General features: G+C 42.2%; 1 protein-coding gene across 6 annotated transcripts in view; it reads left to right on the top strand.

Moving 5' to 3' along the window:
• Positions 1 to 11,166: 11,166 nt before the first annotated feature.
• cicb (capicua transcriptional repressor b) overlaps positions 11,167 to 16,821 on the top strand; it is a 42,479-nt gene continuing 36,824 nt past the window's right edge. The window contains exons 1-2 of one of the 6 annotated variants that reach the window (XM_040030185.1): positions 12,279 to 12,646; positions 12,711 to 12,925. The gene's annotated coding sequence lies outside the window, so the exon portion shown is untranslated. The other 5 variants (XM_040030186.1, XM_040030188.1, XM_040030187.1 and 2 more) reach the window with 5 other exon arrangements.

Consider the following 16,821-nt stretch of genomic DNA (forward strand, 5'->3'; position numbering starts at 1 on the left):
GGTAAATTCACTCTCACATTCTTCTTTTAAAACAATGAATCTTCTTCATTGAATTTAACAGTTATAGAGGAAAAGTCCATCTTTGCCTTGACCTGGTCTCTGTTAGCTAAGTGGATGTAACAAACACACACACACGGCCGCTGTGCTGCAGAAGCTTCTCAGGTTAAACATTTAGCCGTCATTATGGAAGCACTTTGTCTGCGTGCTGCTGCCCATTCACCCACATAATGCTCTCATCAGGATCACTCGGGTACCTTTAACCATGACGTCAGCAGCTGCCTGGTCTTAAGCACACTTACGGGCACATTTTGTCTGTGGGGAGGAGGAAGACGAGGATAAGCTGTGGGAGTGATGGTGAGGAGTTGCTGCCCTTAAATGGCCTTCTTAGATTTTTAATGAGGTGGGCAATCAACAGCCCAAACACTTCCTAAACTTTAGTTTAAAAAAGCAAAAGAGAGTATAAAAGCCGTAAATTAGGTTACAGAATATGATTTTGTTGCACATTGGATGTTGTGGGTCAAAGCCTGAAGCTCGTTCCTGAAATCCACATTTAAATCTCTGCTGCAGACTATTTTGAAAGTCATTTTTATCTTTGGCATATTGTTTTTTTCATTAGGTGATCATGTGTTTTTCCCAATGAAAACCCAAACAACTCAGTTTTAACCTTAAATCTTTGTATTTCTTTGAAAGAATAAAATCCATGGGGAAGTTAAGCAGTGTCTTTATCCCCCAATAATCTCTCTAAATCTGGATCAGCACCTCTCCGATGTCAGCAGGGTGACGTTTATTTGAAGGCGTCCAACTTTTGTTGTATTTTGCAGCAAAGGAACTGAATGAACAGCTGAAAATGCAGCTTTTATTAGTCCTAAAGGAGGTTAAAACCTTATTTTAATCTAATGTTATGAGTAATTATTGTGTCATGATCCCAGGTTTTTGTTGAGTTTTGGGTGTTTCTGGTGACCTGAGTGTTTCTTCGTCTGTCATTGTGTCACTCCAGGAATTTGATTCTATTCATCTGGACTTAAAGCTTTCATTGGACGAAATGTTTTGTCACTCAAACCAAGTTACTTCTTTAGTCTCTACTCCAACGTCCAGATCAACAGAATCAACTTTGTGGGATTTCCTCACCTGGATAAATGAGGATCCATTAAGACATAAATGTCTCCTGTTCACTTTTAAAAGCCAGCCTCTCATTTTTCTCCAGTGTGGCCGTCCTCACCTATTGATCACTGATTTCTCCCTCCTGTGTCTCATTGTTCAAACCTCATGCATTTCTCAAATCGTCTGGTTGCGCTTCCTTATTTTCCCACCTGTTCTCCCAGCTTTCCTCCTCCTTTTTTTCCTTCTCCATGCTTCAGTCGAGTTAATGGACTTTACTTTTAATTCCCCTGTTGGATTATAAGATTCTCCTGACAGTTTAGTCTTGTGCGTTCTTTGTTCAAATTTATTTTAGTCAATAAAGCTCCTTTTTGTACTAAGAAGTGCAACGTCCGGAAACTTGTAGCATGTTGGGAGATATCCAGGACCGCAGTGGCTGTGATGCGATCCCTTCACAGCACAGATTGCAATATAGAGCTGAATGAACTGAAAAGAAGGAATAACAGAAACTCAACAACATTTTTATTTTTTGCTTTAGTAGGACTAAAACCTCAGAGACCTTCTGTTCCTTTGACTCTTATGGTGAAGATGCAGCCTACAGAGGAACGCGAGCCCTGAGAGTGAACAGAAGCCTCTCGTTCTGCTGTGTGAGGGCTCTTATTAGAGCTGCTGCTGTTGTTGCACCAGTATCTTAAAAACTGTTTACACCTGTTGAATCGTGGGACTCTATAATTAAGTTCAATAAGGAAGATCAGTTCTCTTATACTCCTCTGCATGGGCTATTCTTGCCGCTCTATTTTCTTCATCACATCTGTTTTCCCACGCCGTCAGTCACGGCTCATGCACCGTACTTCTGTCCAACAGTCTACCTGCCTGCATTCTCTGAGGATCCATTCTTTAAATTTGTTGAGCTCATTCACAAAATTTTAATCAAGCATCATCCTCCACCAGCACCACCAGGGTTCAGACTATGGTGGGATCCCGTTGCCAGCACTAACCTCAATCTGCAATTCTGCTCCATGATGTCACTTCTCCAGTTTCTTTGCAGATTTTTTTAATAAACGTCACCCTTGGTAATACAAGTATTTGGTTTGGACACCCTTTTGCCTTCTGAACTGCCTTATATCTCCATGGCATACCAAAACCAGACAACAGTTTTACAATCTTCTGCTGTCTGGTTTCGCTGATCCTGTGAGGATTGCAGCCTCAGCTTCTCGTACAGGAGGGGCACCCAGTGCTGCAGCAGACCATCTGCTTCCAGCTTCAACGTCCTGTCCATTCAGAGATGCTCTTCTGCAGCAGTCTGGGCATTCTCTTCTGAACTCTGATGTCAACAAGTCATTTTGGTCCAGAAAACAGCTGCTCACAGGATGTTTGCTCTTTTTCAGAGCAGTCTCTGTAAACATGGGTGATGGGGGAAAGCCCTCATTCTGTTTGAACTCAAGTAGGTCATCTTGGCCATGTCTACACATCTGCATACACTGAACTCTGAAATGTGATTGGCTGAGCAGATATTTGTGTGAACGTGCAGTTGAGGAGGCATACCTAATAAAGAGTCTGTGGCCGTACATTTAGCGCTGATGTTCATGTGTGTCAGATAAATACTGCAAAAAGAAACCGCGCAAATGTCTTCTGATCTTTAGCTCGAGTGAAACGTTTCACAGCTTCTGGCTCTGAGTTATTCAGCGAACACAGACTTCGAGGAGGAAATCACTTCAGCTGAAGTGTTAATAGGATGTATTCAACCCGGGAGGGTGTGTCACATAGACGTTGCTTCACTTAAGGGTCATGAGCCGACTAAAAACAAGTGTTGCTTTAAAGGAGCAACTGCCACGCAAGCCTCACATAAGTATGTCAGTGTGTGACATGTGAGTTATGTAACCTTGGTGAGGGTCCCGGCAGGTGTGATTGTGCGTGATCCCGGCCTCCATTGTCGACACACCAGCCATCCAGGTGCTCCATAGAGAGAGAGAGAACGAAAGAGAGAGACACCACAGGAACCAATGTGCTCGCTCACCTGTGCCACATCCCCCTGCCTTCGCTTCCTCTGAACGCCTGCTTTCGCGGAAACCTGTGCAGAGCCAGCTCCGTCCTCCGCATGTAACCGCAGCCCGTGCATTATGCACACGCTGCACAACAAGAAGCCTTTCTGAATGTGCACACGTGACCGTCGCATCCTCTGAGAGAGTTATGGTACGGTAACTAAACATACGAAGGCCTGCTAGTAAGTTCACCACATCCTCCACCGTACAGAGAAAAGCTGCACCGCACAGGAGTGAAGCACTTTCACAGTGACGATACACAGACATGTGTGAGCGCACATTGATGTGGTTTGTTTGAAGCTCTGGTGCTTCAATTTCCTTTTTCAGCTTCCTTTCCCGCCAGTACTTCTGTTTAACCTATTTGACCCCAAAAGAGAAACCATTGTAAAGTTTCTCTTTGTGAGAGGAAAGAATGGACTTTGTAAAAAACAGACTTTAACCTTCACTTGTATTCGCCTCCAATACAGAGCAGCTCCACTGTGCTCTCTGTGTTTGGTCATTTCAGATTGAATGTCTCCCCCTGTTGTTGGGATACTTAAAATGCACATTATAAGAATTTCTGTTGATTTAATCCACGTTGTTTATTACTGTTGGTATATAACTATCAGGTGAACATATTCAAGAGATCAGTTTTTGCCTGGATTTGTCTGCTTTTTCTCTTTTCAGGCTTCTTTACCTTTCATAAATGATCTCAGTGAGCATGACACATCATTGTTATCCACTAAATCAACAGATATGCCTACATTTTTGATTATTTAAGCACACCTGCGATTCTTTTCTTTCTCAGCCATTCTGTTGTAGACTGTCTGCGGTGCTCGGGATCATCGTCCTTCTTGTTACGCCCCTCTTAAAACGTTATGTTGTGGCTTTTAAGACAGGTCGTCAGATGCTGTGTGACCAAATTGTGGCCAAGATTTAGCTGTTAAGAGAGATTTGACTCTAGAGTATTTGACATACAGAGGAGCTCATGGTCAACTTGGTGACAGCAAGGCGCCCAGGATCTGCGACTGCAAATCAAGCCCAGACCGCCACCCCTCCGCCGCCGTGCTTTACAGTTGGTATGAGGTGTTCGTGGTGATATGCAGTGTTTGGCTGACCAAACATCTTCTCATCTGGATGTTGTTCCAGAAGTCTTGCGTTTTATGCAAATGCAACTTTGCAAACCTAAGCTGTTGTAACTCTTCCAAACAAGCCATACATTAACACTAATTTATTTTGTTTAATGCCCTATAAAGTACATTTCTTAATTGTTTGAGTTATGTGCAAACAAACAGACCGAATCAAACTAATCACATAACCTCTTTGATTGAGGTAACAAGATGGCAGTTAATGCTGAGATTGTTGTTGGCGTACTGAATGTGCACAGCTGGTCTGATCTTCCTCACCTTTTCTCTAATGCAGGGAGGAATCTGTGTGTCCAAGGACACCTCTCCATGAGACTCCTGTCTTCAGCTCTGGGGCATGACGTGAGCCCTGAGTAACAGCTGAGCGGTGTAACGTTACCGTGAACAAGAATGCAGAGAGCACAAAGGCCTACTGTTCACCATACTGCAGCCCGTATGGATGCCGACCTTGTCAGACTTTAAAGACACTCTGATACGCTTTCTGTGTCTTTTGCAGCCACTTTGAGGGGTCATGGTGCAAATCGCTTCAGCATACAGTGGCCGTTTGAACTACTGCATTAACCTATACATAAGAGAGACTGTTATACGTTTCCTTTATCTCAAGGTGGTTTTATCTGTGGGTTTAATGCCACTGTGAACTGCCATGACCTCCCTAAATCCCTAACCTCACAGAGTCTGAGTGCACCGTTTATCAGATATTATTAGACATCGTGAGCTGCCTCCTTCTTTAAGCTACAGGAACAAACCTGCCCTCTCCTGACACTCGGCACACAAAAAGCATTGCCATCCCTTCAGTAACAGACTCCCTCCCTCGAGGCCCGAAGTGAAGGGTGCTCAAATTTGTTGTACAAATCTATTCAAAGACGCTGGGCCCTTTATGTAAGAATGCTTTAGCAAAACCAGGAACATTAGAAGAGAGAGAGAAACATGGATCTGAAGGAAATCTGGGAGATGCCTGCAGCAGCGAAGATCATGTTAGAGTAAAACATCCAGAGGGAGAAAATGTTTTTATATCCATGCAATAACCGAGAAACAGTTTGTGTGTTTGCTGATAGTTGTGGAGCTGCTTGAAAAGTTGCATTTGAATGTACCTGCTCTGTTTTTCCTCCTCTTTCTTTATAGCTAGCTGGATGCTGAAGTGTGCAACCGCAACTTTCCATCTGCATTATGAAGCATCACAGGGATGAGGAAAAAAAACAATGTAATGAGGGTATGAGTGGCTGTGGGATGTCATTATTTTCTTATTATTGAGCAGGTTTCTCCATGCGGTCACTGTAGGACATGACAAATGAACTAATTTGACATTAATGGCCAGCACACTCGGCTCACTTTAACCCCTGAGTGTTAGTTATCTGCAGTAATATGAACAGTGCAAATAAACTATTAAAAGTGTCTAAATAACACTGTAAATCAATAGGAGAAACACAACGGTATGGCAATAATGATATAATTGGATAAAGTGACTGGATAAGACATTTATCTGTTATTGGAAAGAAGACTTGGACACAGTTTGATTTTCTCTGTGGTCACTTGTAGTCGCAGAAATGAACAAGTGGTGCTCGAGACAGATTTTGTCAATACCAAGAAGGACCAACCAATTAGTCTTGGTAGAACTCAACCAACAATGTTGCCGGAAGGACAAATAACGAAGAACAAGCATTATAAGAACAAGCTACGATTCGCCCATTTCTAACATGTCATCAGAAAGCAAGAGTAGTTAAAAAAAGGACATCATGACTGGAGGAACTGAAGGACCGCCAGCAATGAGTTGGTTGTACACCATTATAAGAATAAGAAGAACTCTGGCCAGACTTATCAACTCACACAGGATCAATCTTCCAGTTTAATGTTTATCCACCAAGTTGCTATGGTCCAGGAACAAACCCTAACTAATAATAACAGCCTTAAACCATATTTTTGACAGAATTTTGGCTAACATAATTATATGAAATTTTCTCCCGGTCCTCCAAATACTTAATGTGATATTTTTATATGTGGACCCCCCTTTCATCAAAGTTGTCTTTTTCAGTTGTCTTCCTGACTTTAGTGAATCATTCACATTAATTATTTGACGTGGAAACTTGTCTGCATGAGTTTATGTTATGGTGTGGCTACTGTTTACAATATTAGCCTTCTCAAGTTAGCATGTTAATTGCTAACATGCTAAAAAGCACCTAAAACAAAATGGAGCTTAGAGGACAGGCAAGTCAGCAGTTCCCCAGGTAGGTGCGAACCAGAGTGGGCAGCATCAATTTAAGAAAGTAAGTAAAGGGCCACACATTGAATTAAAACATGTTTATAGGTTAATTTGAAAAAAGAAATCCACCTAGCTGTTTTATCAGCATCTAAATTAGCTTACATCCTGCCTTTAGCTGACATTTTAGCTAAATGTATTAGCTAAATGCTAATTTTTTGGGGTCATGACAGTGCTAGAGGAAAGTTAACTGACTGTTAAGTTAATGAAAAAGTTGCAGGTCATCAATCAAGTTTATTAAAGTTAACTAAAAACGAAATTAAAAAGTGAAACTATGTGTGTACAAGAGAGTTTGGCTGTGTGGAAGCTCATTTCTGCCACTGAAAATAATATTTTAAAATGTTTTAAATATTTTTTTTTAAATAATAAAATATATATCCAGGGGCACTGGAGCCTATCCCAGCTGTCATAGGGCGAGAGGTGGGGTACACCCTGGACAGGTGGCCAGTCTGTAGCAGGGCCATAATAAAATATATATACATTTTTAATTGCTATAATTGAAAATTCAGTCCATAAATAAGTTGTTTGGTGATAATAACCCAAAATTTCTACTTAGCTCTTCCCAGCTGATTTGTTTTGATGTGTTTTTAGTGGTGGAGACCATCTTCCATGCTTTGGTGTTAGGTGAATTTGTTAAAGATGTATGAAAATCTTTCCTCATTGATGTAGCACTAAGTGATTTACTGTGGGTCAGACTGTGTTTTCAGCTAACCTGACAGCATCTATACTTTTAAATGTTTTTCAGACAATGAACTTCTGCAAGACTGCCATAGCCCTAATAAACCCACACAATTAAAATTACCAGTCTAAAACTAGCTTAGATAAAATGGATTGGTTTTAATATAGCACTCTTCTACTTGAGCACTCAAAGCACTTTATGCTATGAGCCTCATTTACACTCGTACAAGCACTTTTATCTATCCCTAAGTGCTTGTATGTAACATTCACACATGAATGCCACAGGAACAATTTGGGGTTCACTGTCTTGCCCTATGACACTTCGGCATACAGACTGGAGCAGCTGGACTGAACCACCAACCATTTTATTTAGTAGATGATCAGCTCTACCTTCTGACCTATGCTCGACACCCTCTAACTTTCTTTAAATTCTCTATAGAGTTTGTCTTTTGGATTTGTACTTTGTACGTCTACATTTTTAGTGAGTTCTTGTAGAATTGTTACCTTAGGCAATTTCTTTAGTTCTCTCTGGTATACATTTTGTTTCCACATCATTTCCCCTCTGATCTTATTCTCGTGTTTCTGCTTTGATGTTGTTTATTTGCTATTTTACTTGGGTGGTGCAACATGTCTTGTGCCATGTGTTAAGCTTTATTTCCTCTTCATTGTTTGTCTTCACCTGTCCGTCGTCACCCAGCTGTCTCACATCATTGTGTGTTTGTATACAGATGAAATAAAAAACAGTTGCACTCAAATAGACTAGCTTTGCATGATTCATAGTTCAAAATAATCCATATTTTCACTTGTGGCAGCCCTTTGCTTCATCCTCAGTCTGAAAGAAGCTGCTTCAATTTCTCTCTCGTTAAGTCTGTGTTCAGTTTGAGACAACTTTTTGTGATTGGACGAGCCTCACTAACAAAGGGTTTTAACCTCAGGTGGATCAGGCTGAACTGTCTTCCTGAGATGACCATAAAAGCATTTTATACTCTGGGCTGATCACACAGAGCCAAGAATATGAAAATCCTTGCAGCCATGCCGCTAACATGGCTAATAATGCTAAACTTTGCTATCGTGGCTCAGCCTGTGTTGTTGTAGAGACTCCATCCTCATGCTGGGATTGTCTGACTGTCAGTTGAAGCCATAACTTCATAGTAGAATAAATCCAAACTTAGTTTTACTGAATAATAATATCAGAGTTTTATTGTTATTTTTTATTGCAGCCTGCTGTCCTCATGACTGCAGAGCTGCTGGTTTGAGAGGCTTTTAACCTTTTAAATTTCTATCTTTATCTCCTGTCCTGAGTTTGATGGGGCAGGAATGTGTGGGTGAAAGGTCAAGGTGAGGGTCACAGGTCAGAGGTTATGCTAATGTGAGTGTCTTGCTTTTAAACCTTGAGGCGAGAGATTTGTGCGATGTGATTCTGACTATGTGTTTGGTGTTGTTTAACAGACAACATGGGAAGAGTTAACCATAAACTAGTTACTGTTTTGGACCAAATATTTTAGAAATACAACTTGTATACTAAGTTGTTGCTCTCTAGTAAAGTTTTCCACTTAATGTTCTTTCTTTCTTCCCTCTCAGTGTTTCCTTTGCTGTTGTCTGACAGCAGAGCCCAGCAGGAGAGGAGGGTCTGTGGTGTTTGACTGACAGCCAAGTGATGAGCACACAGGGAGAGGGTTAAGGGTGAGGGGTCAGAGGTCAGGGTCCTATGGAGAAGAGTTCAACACAAGGGGGACTTGCTAACAAGGTACAATTGCATGAGGGAAAAAAACGTGAAAAGCACCCTGAAAACAAAACAAGGGGATATCAGGGCGGCGGAGCCACTGTGACAGCAAATTCTGGCCCACTCTTCTTTACAGTTCATTCTGGATTGATATTCTGCTGTATTTGGGATCATTGTCCTGTTGCATGACACAGCCTGGGCCAAACTTTAGGAGTTCATGGTCGACTCAGTGACTGAGTGAAGTTAAAAGGCTGAGTACATATTGCAAGTACTTTAACAACCAAGCGAAGAAGACCATGGCATGTGGTTAACAGTTCTGCAATGAACTAGTCAGTGACCTTTAATTCAGAAGCTTTATAAAAGAAGGGTTGAATTAACTGCTATTACAGATATTTTTATATATATATTCTCCATTTTTTTAGACTTTGCCTCAATGTAAAATGCACTCTAGTGGCGTACAGAACATGTAAAGTCAGAGAGCTCGCCACAAAACAAAGCAGACAGGAACAACATGAGAGGAGGGTTGGAGATGGAGGTGAAGGTGGAGGTGATACAGAGTGCAGAAACTCTGCATTTGAATGAGAGTTAACAGGTGGAAAAGGGTGTCAGCTTAGCCATCAGCAGATGTGAATTGAAATGGTCTGACTTTGTGGCCTGCTCAATCCATTACCACTTCCACAGGGTCACTCCAGGCAAACTGTATGCAACACTGGAGGGTGCAGATGTGCCCCTTAGAAGCTTTATATGTCAAAGATGAACCTCTGAACATCATTGCTTTTTTAATCAGCGGAGCCTCGAAGGGCATCAGTAGTTCAGGTCAGCATGTAGACATCTGCAGTGCATTGAAAAAAAAAAAAAGGTTCTGCCTTTGTGTTATTGGACGGCACAGCTAGCTTAAAAGCTCATGTGTTTCCAATCTGTGCTGCCCTCATCTTATTTACTTTACCTTCCTCTCTATTAATTCATATACAGTGCTTTTTCCTGGCTCAGAATGGGCTTTTGGGTGGATGAATGACCACACTTTCACCCTCCTCTTTTTATTGACTTGATAAAAGGCTTTGACAAGGCCACGGTAGTCAATATCATCAGCTTTCATTTTTATCCTAAGTTCTTGGTGTTTCCAGAGCTGGTGATTTTACTTTAAGTGCTGGTCTAAAGCTTTTCTGGGGAATCCAAAACAAACCAGGATAAACTCCTGATGTAAGATTATAAAATAGTACTTTACATGCTCCTTAGTATGAAACAGCGTACCCTCTATCTACAGCTTGAAAATGTCTGAAGTCATTTAAAAAGAGTGTCTCTGATAATTTTCCTTACATTGAGTGAATTTATAAAAGCTTATGTGAGTACAATTTTATATGATGTGTATTTATGTAGATAATTCATACTTTTTATTATAATTATATAAGCTATAATAAGCTGTGTGAAGCTCTTCCATCTTTACTGGTTATCAGCTGCAGGTCTGGCTGCCAAACATCCCCTGGGAGAGTGGACAGAAATACATAATGAGAGTAAAAAAATAATAAAAGTATAAAAAATATACACATATAAAAGTTGCAAAGGAGAAGCTTTGTCATTTGATCGATTTCTTAGTGTGGAGGTCGCTGGCTTTCTGCCTTATGAGGCTTATGAGTCATTTACATGACTCATAACTTCCAGAGTGTTGTTTACTTGGTTCATTGGATTGTTTGGAGATGAGGAAAATTAAGACAGTATTTGATACTCATTTGGAAAGTGGGAGGACAAAAATGGAAGTTTTGGGATTTATTTTTCACAGTACTTTAAAAGCATGCTTATTATAGTTAATAATTTTTTTTTTGAAAAACTCAAGTAATTTGCAGAAATAAAAGACTCATTAAAAAAAACCTAAGGAATGTGTTTAATTAATTAATTAATTTTTTAATTTAATAACACAAGACAAAGTAAAAGGAAAAATAGAAGAGGATGTGACCTTTGATCTGGGGATGAAGCAAGCCTATCAGGCGTGCACGAGCACACGCTTGACTCAGTCACGTGGGGCCTGAAGCACCAATTTGGGAAAGAAGATAATAGTAATTGTGAATTGTGCCATCACTTGCAGTGTTAAACTATCGCCACTAGATGTCAGTCTGAACCAACATTTAAACTATCTCTACCCTCCCTTCAGTCTTTCTTCTTAAAAACACGCGCACGAACGCACACTAGTAGTCATACTCATACAAAGCATATAGCTCCCCTCAGCCAATCAGCGCTTTCTTCTGTTTTTAGGTCTACACATCTCCACTCATTGCCGAGCTGGCGTGTGGACCCACTCTCACCAGCAGGGGGCGCCGCCCCCGTGAGCTCGCACAGGCTGTCTGCCTCAGCGTGAGTCTGGTCTTTACTACACACACACACACACACACACACACAGAGCAGAGAATTATGTAATGTTTACTATTATGCCACTATATCTTTTGCAAAGCAGCCGCATTTGCCTTCCTCTGTGCGAAGGTCAAAGGTCACAGAGAATGTGCCATGCTTCAAAGTGATGGCACGTGCTATCATCTCAAACATCTTTCAGTGCTCGGTGCACAGGTTCATCTCCACCACCAGCATCACTATCACCATTACCACCACCACCACTGCCTGCAAAGTTGCAAACACGGGGTTAGCCGAGTTTACGCCAGTCCACGCCCCCACAGTCCAGCTGGTGGCAACACTCGTGATGACTTCACCGCCGCGCGCGACCATTGGCCCCGAGACGCCGCGCACCTGTCCAATAGACTGCCGGTGAAGTGACGTCAGCCTGTACTAGTCCCGTTCACTTTAACAGTAGTGGGCAGGGCGGAGAGGGTGCCGACGTCAGAAGCCGCGCTGTGATTGGCTGAGGGCGCTGAAAGTGAGCGTCTGTTGCTGAGAGAAAAAGGGAGAGTGGTTTGCGTCGGCTGCGCCACACAAACATCTGAGCAGCTCCTAAACTAACTTTCTGAAAACAGCGCACTGGTTTTCTGTGCTCCTTCGTTTTCACTCTTTGTGAGCAGCGATGACATAATAATGATAATTAAAGGGAAAAAAACACATTTTCGATGTGGGACCGACAGCGAGAGTAAAGCCGCGCTGAGGCGCTACTTTCCCGCTGCACCACACTGTTTGTGGATAAGCACAAACCGTTGATGCATTATCACTGTCTGCTCGGGGATGGCACTTGTGCTGTCAATTATGGTAAACATACTCCTTTTCAGAAGGGGAGGGGGCATTTGTGCCTTTCTATTGGCTCTGGGTCATTTGATCCCTCCTCTCGGCCCGCCCACATGCTGTTCCTATGGTTCCCAATCCTCTTATTGGATACTGTAAAGTTTGGGACAGGACACCGGTCTAGCTCAGCATCCACTTCACTATTCGCTAGTCCCCCCAGTCCGTCAAGTGGACTTTGACAGGCCGCCACACCCACTGATCTCTGGCGCCGATGCTGACTGGCTACTGTACCTGTCAACGACCTCTCATTGGTCGGTTTGCCCAGCTGTTAGTGGTTCATTCACCATTTTGTGACTGTAGTGGAAAAGAAGAGCGATAGTTTTTTATATCCTTGTTTGAGTTTCTGTGGGGGAAAGACATGTTTTGCGGAGGAAAAGTAAAGAGTGATTCCGGCCCGCACAGCCACCACAGCCGACAGCCGAGGGATGTTACCACGAGTTACGCGAGCCTCCTCATCGGCAAAATAAGACCATAAATCTTTCTCTGGCCAGTGGTGAAAAGCTCTGTTTGGGTGAGTTGAAACTAAGTTGGCACACGGCAGTGAAGCTAAACTGACTTAAATTTTCCATTTTCAGGAGCTGCGAGTTACCACGACGCGAGAGCCAACTGCCAACGGTCGGTCGTTCGGTTGTTCCGCTACCGTGTGAAGAAATGGAGTGACAACGCGAGGAAGTATCGAGAGAAAGGGGAGGGGTGTGGGGGGGTGTAACAGCCTAAAAACTTTCTGAAATGTTTTTACCGCAGTCCCACGGACACCCACGGAACATTTCAGCTCCGTTAAAACGGCGAGGTTAGTGTGGAGTACTTTTTCTTGACCTTAGTTTACGAGTTTTGCGTGGAGCAGCGCTAGCGTAGTAAAAAAAAGAGAGAGAGAGAGAGAGAGAAAGAAAAACAACCGACCTATTTGCGGCACTGCAGCCCAAATGTTTACTAACAGGCTCGCTCGGTGTTAAAAAAGCGCACTTTAGGAGGAAACGGATAACACCTACAGAGCGAATTGCACCCAGTTTTCCTGCGCTCTGACTCACGGTGTCATTATTTGGGTGCTGTATCCGCTACCGTTTGCGTACTACCACTACTACAACCACCACTACTACTAACGTTACTGAGCTGCTTACTAGAGCGAAACACCAAGACGAAAAAGATTCTGCTTCATTTATTTTTTCCCAAGTTTTTTTTTTTTTAAATTAGAGTGACTGGCACCATTAAAAGGAAGCCTCCCCCGGAGTGGATACGTGCACTCCAGGCGTTGTAGTGAGTATTTGCATGCCAAGAATCGCTGTATAAGGAAGACTTGGGACCGTCTATAAGGGGACAATAAAGCGTCACTTGAAACCGGTTGTTTGTGTTTGTTACCGAGGACCGTGCAGCACGGCAGACCGCCTGACTGTCTCGAGTCATAATACTCCTTTGACATTGTGTAGTACTCTCAGAGATCAGCTAAAAAAAGATGCACACCGTGTTTTCTCGTCTCTTCCATCGCCAACACTACACTTTTTTCTTTTTTTGCACAGCAATCCTGCAATCAGTGTCGATGCAGCCTTGACATCTCTGACTAGGCAGTTTTTAACAGTTGTGTCATGTTTGTCTTTAGGTATTTTTTCAGTGGCAGGAATTGTTTTTACATTTTAGGTTCAGATTTCCTCTTTTTTTTATTTATTAATTGTTGCACTTGTGTGGCCCTGGTGCTGTATAGCTTGTTGAGCTGTTGGCCATTGATATGGCATTGGCAGTTCTGCCATTTGGTCCCAAACAGGAACAGTCGCCTGTGATCTATGCTCCAACCTTCCTTGCTGATCAATACGAGCCAGAATGCACAAATTTCAGCTCTCGTTGTTTCTTCTTTATTAGTCAGATATGTCATCCGCTAAACAGCTGGCGGTATTCATGCTACCTCACAATGGATGCGTCTGTATGTAACGCACACACACACACACTTAAAATACCCTAACAACATATTTTTCTTTCTGTGTCAGTTGTCTGTTAAATCACTTCCCACACACTCATGAGCTCACAAACCACAGCATGAGTGTGTGTAGCAGCAGAGAGATTTATCTTCTTTTCTTTTTTTAATGTATTTTTTTTGGTGCTGTTTCATGTGAGACTGTGTTCTCCCCGGTGACCCAGTTAAGGGCAAAGGCGCCCTAACACGCTGAAGTGTACGAGGGCTATGGCACACTTCACTATCATCATCACACGTTCCTCCTTCTCCCGCGTATGTCCCCGTCACTGCAGCCCCTGCGCCCGTACAGACACCCATAAAATGCTTTGAGGAGAGGGATGAGCTGCAGTGTGTGTGTGTGTGTGTATGTGTGTGTGTGCGCGCGCCTGCTAACTACGTACACTCATACTGACATACGGTGCAAACGCAGTGCTGAACAAGGTGGACTCAACCTGAAGACCGCTGTATAAACTCTGACATTAGTGTAGTGTAAGTAGCTCAAATGCCACATGTCACATACACACACGTTTTGTGCCACGTTGTGTTGGAGCATAGGCTAAATTCTCTACGACTGACCGAAATAAACTGGCATCAAGGCAGATGTTTATTAGGGTTTTATATTCCAGTAATAAACACTGTACAACTCATTTTATTTTGTAGTGTTGACACTGAGATGATGTCAACAAATGCCTTGTGTGTGTGTGTGTGTGTGTGCGTGTGAAATGGGTTCCTGGTAGCACCTATGTGTAAACTATTCACTAAATTTTCTCTTTGCAAAAAAAAGTGAAGAATTTTCATCTCCAAATTCATTTTGTAAAAACCTATTTATCCTTATTGTTGTTGTTTTTTCCCCCCCTCCTGCATACGTCAGTGTGGACGAGTGCTTGTACGACACAATGACTGTGTGACAATATATATAGGTCCAAGGGAGATTTTAACAGGGTATGCATGACTGCACGATGAATTCCTGAGAGAGCATTCAATGTGTGTGCGTAAAGTTTGGAGGAGGAGGAGGAGGGGTGCATTATGGGCTCCTGTGTGTTTATTGGGAGAAACAGCAGCTTTTTGCAGTTTAAAGAGGAGTCCAGTCCAGCGCCGTGGAGACGCTGATTATCTGTCTGTTCAAGATTTACAGCAGCTTTAGATCAGACCAGCACATATTCTGTTATTAACCTGCTCTAACGCTGGAAGGTGGAGACCTCTTGAATTACCTAAATTATGACCGAGCTTCTCTCTCTGCTTTACCCAGATTCAGCATTATATTTTGTGGTCCTAATTTTTTGATTAACAATTCATGTTGAAAAGCAACACCCAGGAGGGGATGTTCTGAGATTCTGGACATGTTTTTTTGGTATTGTGGATAGTCTCTAGTAAACAATAAGAGTTAAAGGTCTGCCGTTATTTTCAGGTTAGGGGGTGCACGGCTGAGCGCGCAGTGTGTATGGTGCTTTTGATCTTTCAGCAAGGGATTAGGACATGTGAAACGTTCCTTTTCATTTATTTATGTGGTAACACAGGAATTATAGATGCGTCGTGCATAAATGTATATTTTTTTTACAAATAAAATCATAGTTCAACATATCTGTGGTGTCTTTAGCAACATTTTTGTGTCATCTGGAAATTTCAAATAAGATTTTGTGGAGTACAAGCATGCTTGAAGAATTTAACCCAATGACAAATGAATACACCCGTTGCAAACTTGCACCAAATATCTAACTCTTATGTCCCACGCTGAAACTCCTCTTCACTGCACATAATTTGCTCAGCTGTAGAGTCCCTTAAAAGTTACAGAATGTGAATACACACACATGCTTGCCACTGTCTTATCAGCCAAAGCCTAAAGCATTTTGGAGGGCCATTAGCATGACCAAACGCATTTTTCTGAGCTAAGATCAGATCCTCTCGAGTCATTTACCCAACTAGTCAGTCAGCCATTTGGCCCTGACTCCTTCCTGTCTTTTCCAGTACTCCAGAGTATCTGTACTGGACCAGCATTCCCAGTCTAGGCGTCCGTGTCTAGTCTAATAAAGGGCAAACTTGGCCTGGGAAGGAACATTCCAGCAGTCTGAGATTTTTTCTTTTTCTGGGATGAATGTTTTTTAAATGAAAAATTAAAAACGACAAAGAGCTTTTTAGTAATTAGGGAGTGAGTGATGTAGGTTTGCTTATACCGCCTTTTATTAGGTTTTGTTTCTGGTGTGTAGTGCACAGTATTTTTGATAAATAAGGTGCATTAATTTCCCTTTGAAGATGTCAAAGATCGGGATACGTTTACTCTGAAAACATCGAAGAAGTCTGGAAACATTTAATTTAAGCATAAAATAAACAGTGCTCGACTTCTTTTACATACACTTAGGAAGAGTTTTGTAGTTGATGGTAAATACAGTATGCAAAGATATAAATAGAGTGATGTATTCAATCTGCATCTGCAGGAAGCCTCGCAGTTACAGTCCATGTGTTAACCTTCACATGTGGCACCCTTGCAGTGAAATAACCAACGTCAGTATCAGCATTTACAGAGGAAATTATGAAGATGTGATTATTTCACTTCTGTCCATCGATATGCAACATAATTACGAGAATGTGGAGTAAATGGAAATTAAAGCCTGTTTGTACAATAAATAATGTTTTGTGTTGAGGGCAGAGGTCCAAATGCAGAGTCAGTGATGAGTGTGTGAAAGACTCAAGTTGTTTATTAGTCATTCAGGAAGAGATGCTTTTCTGCGCTGCAGGAAGTGGAACTG

This window comes from Simochromis diagramma, unplaced genomic scaffold, assembly GCF_900408965.1.
Source record: "Simochromis diagramma unplaced genomic scaffold, fSimDia1.1 OVJJ01000361.1, whole genome shotgun sequence".
In the NCBI taxonomy this organism is placed as follows: domain Eukaryota; kingdom Metazoa; phylum Chordata; class Actinopteri; order Cichliformes; family Cichlidae; genus Simochromis; species Simochromis diagramma.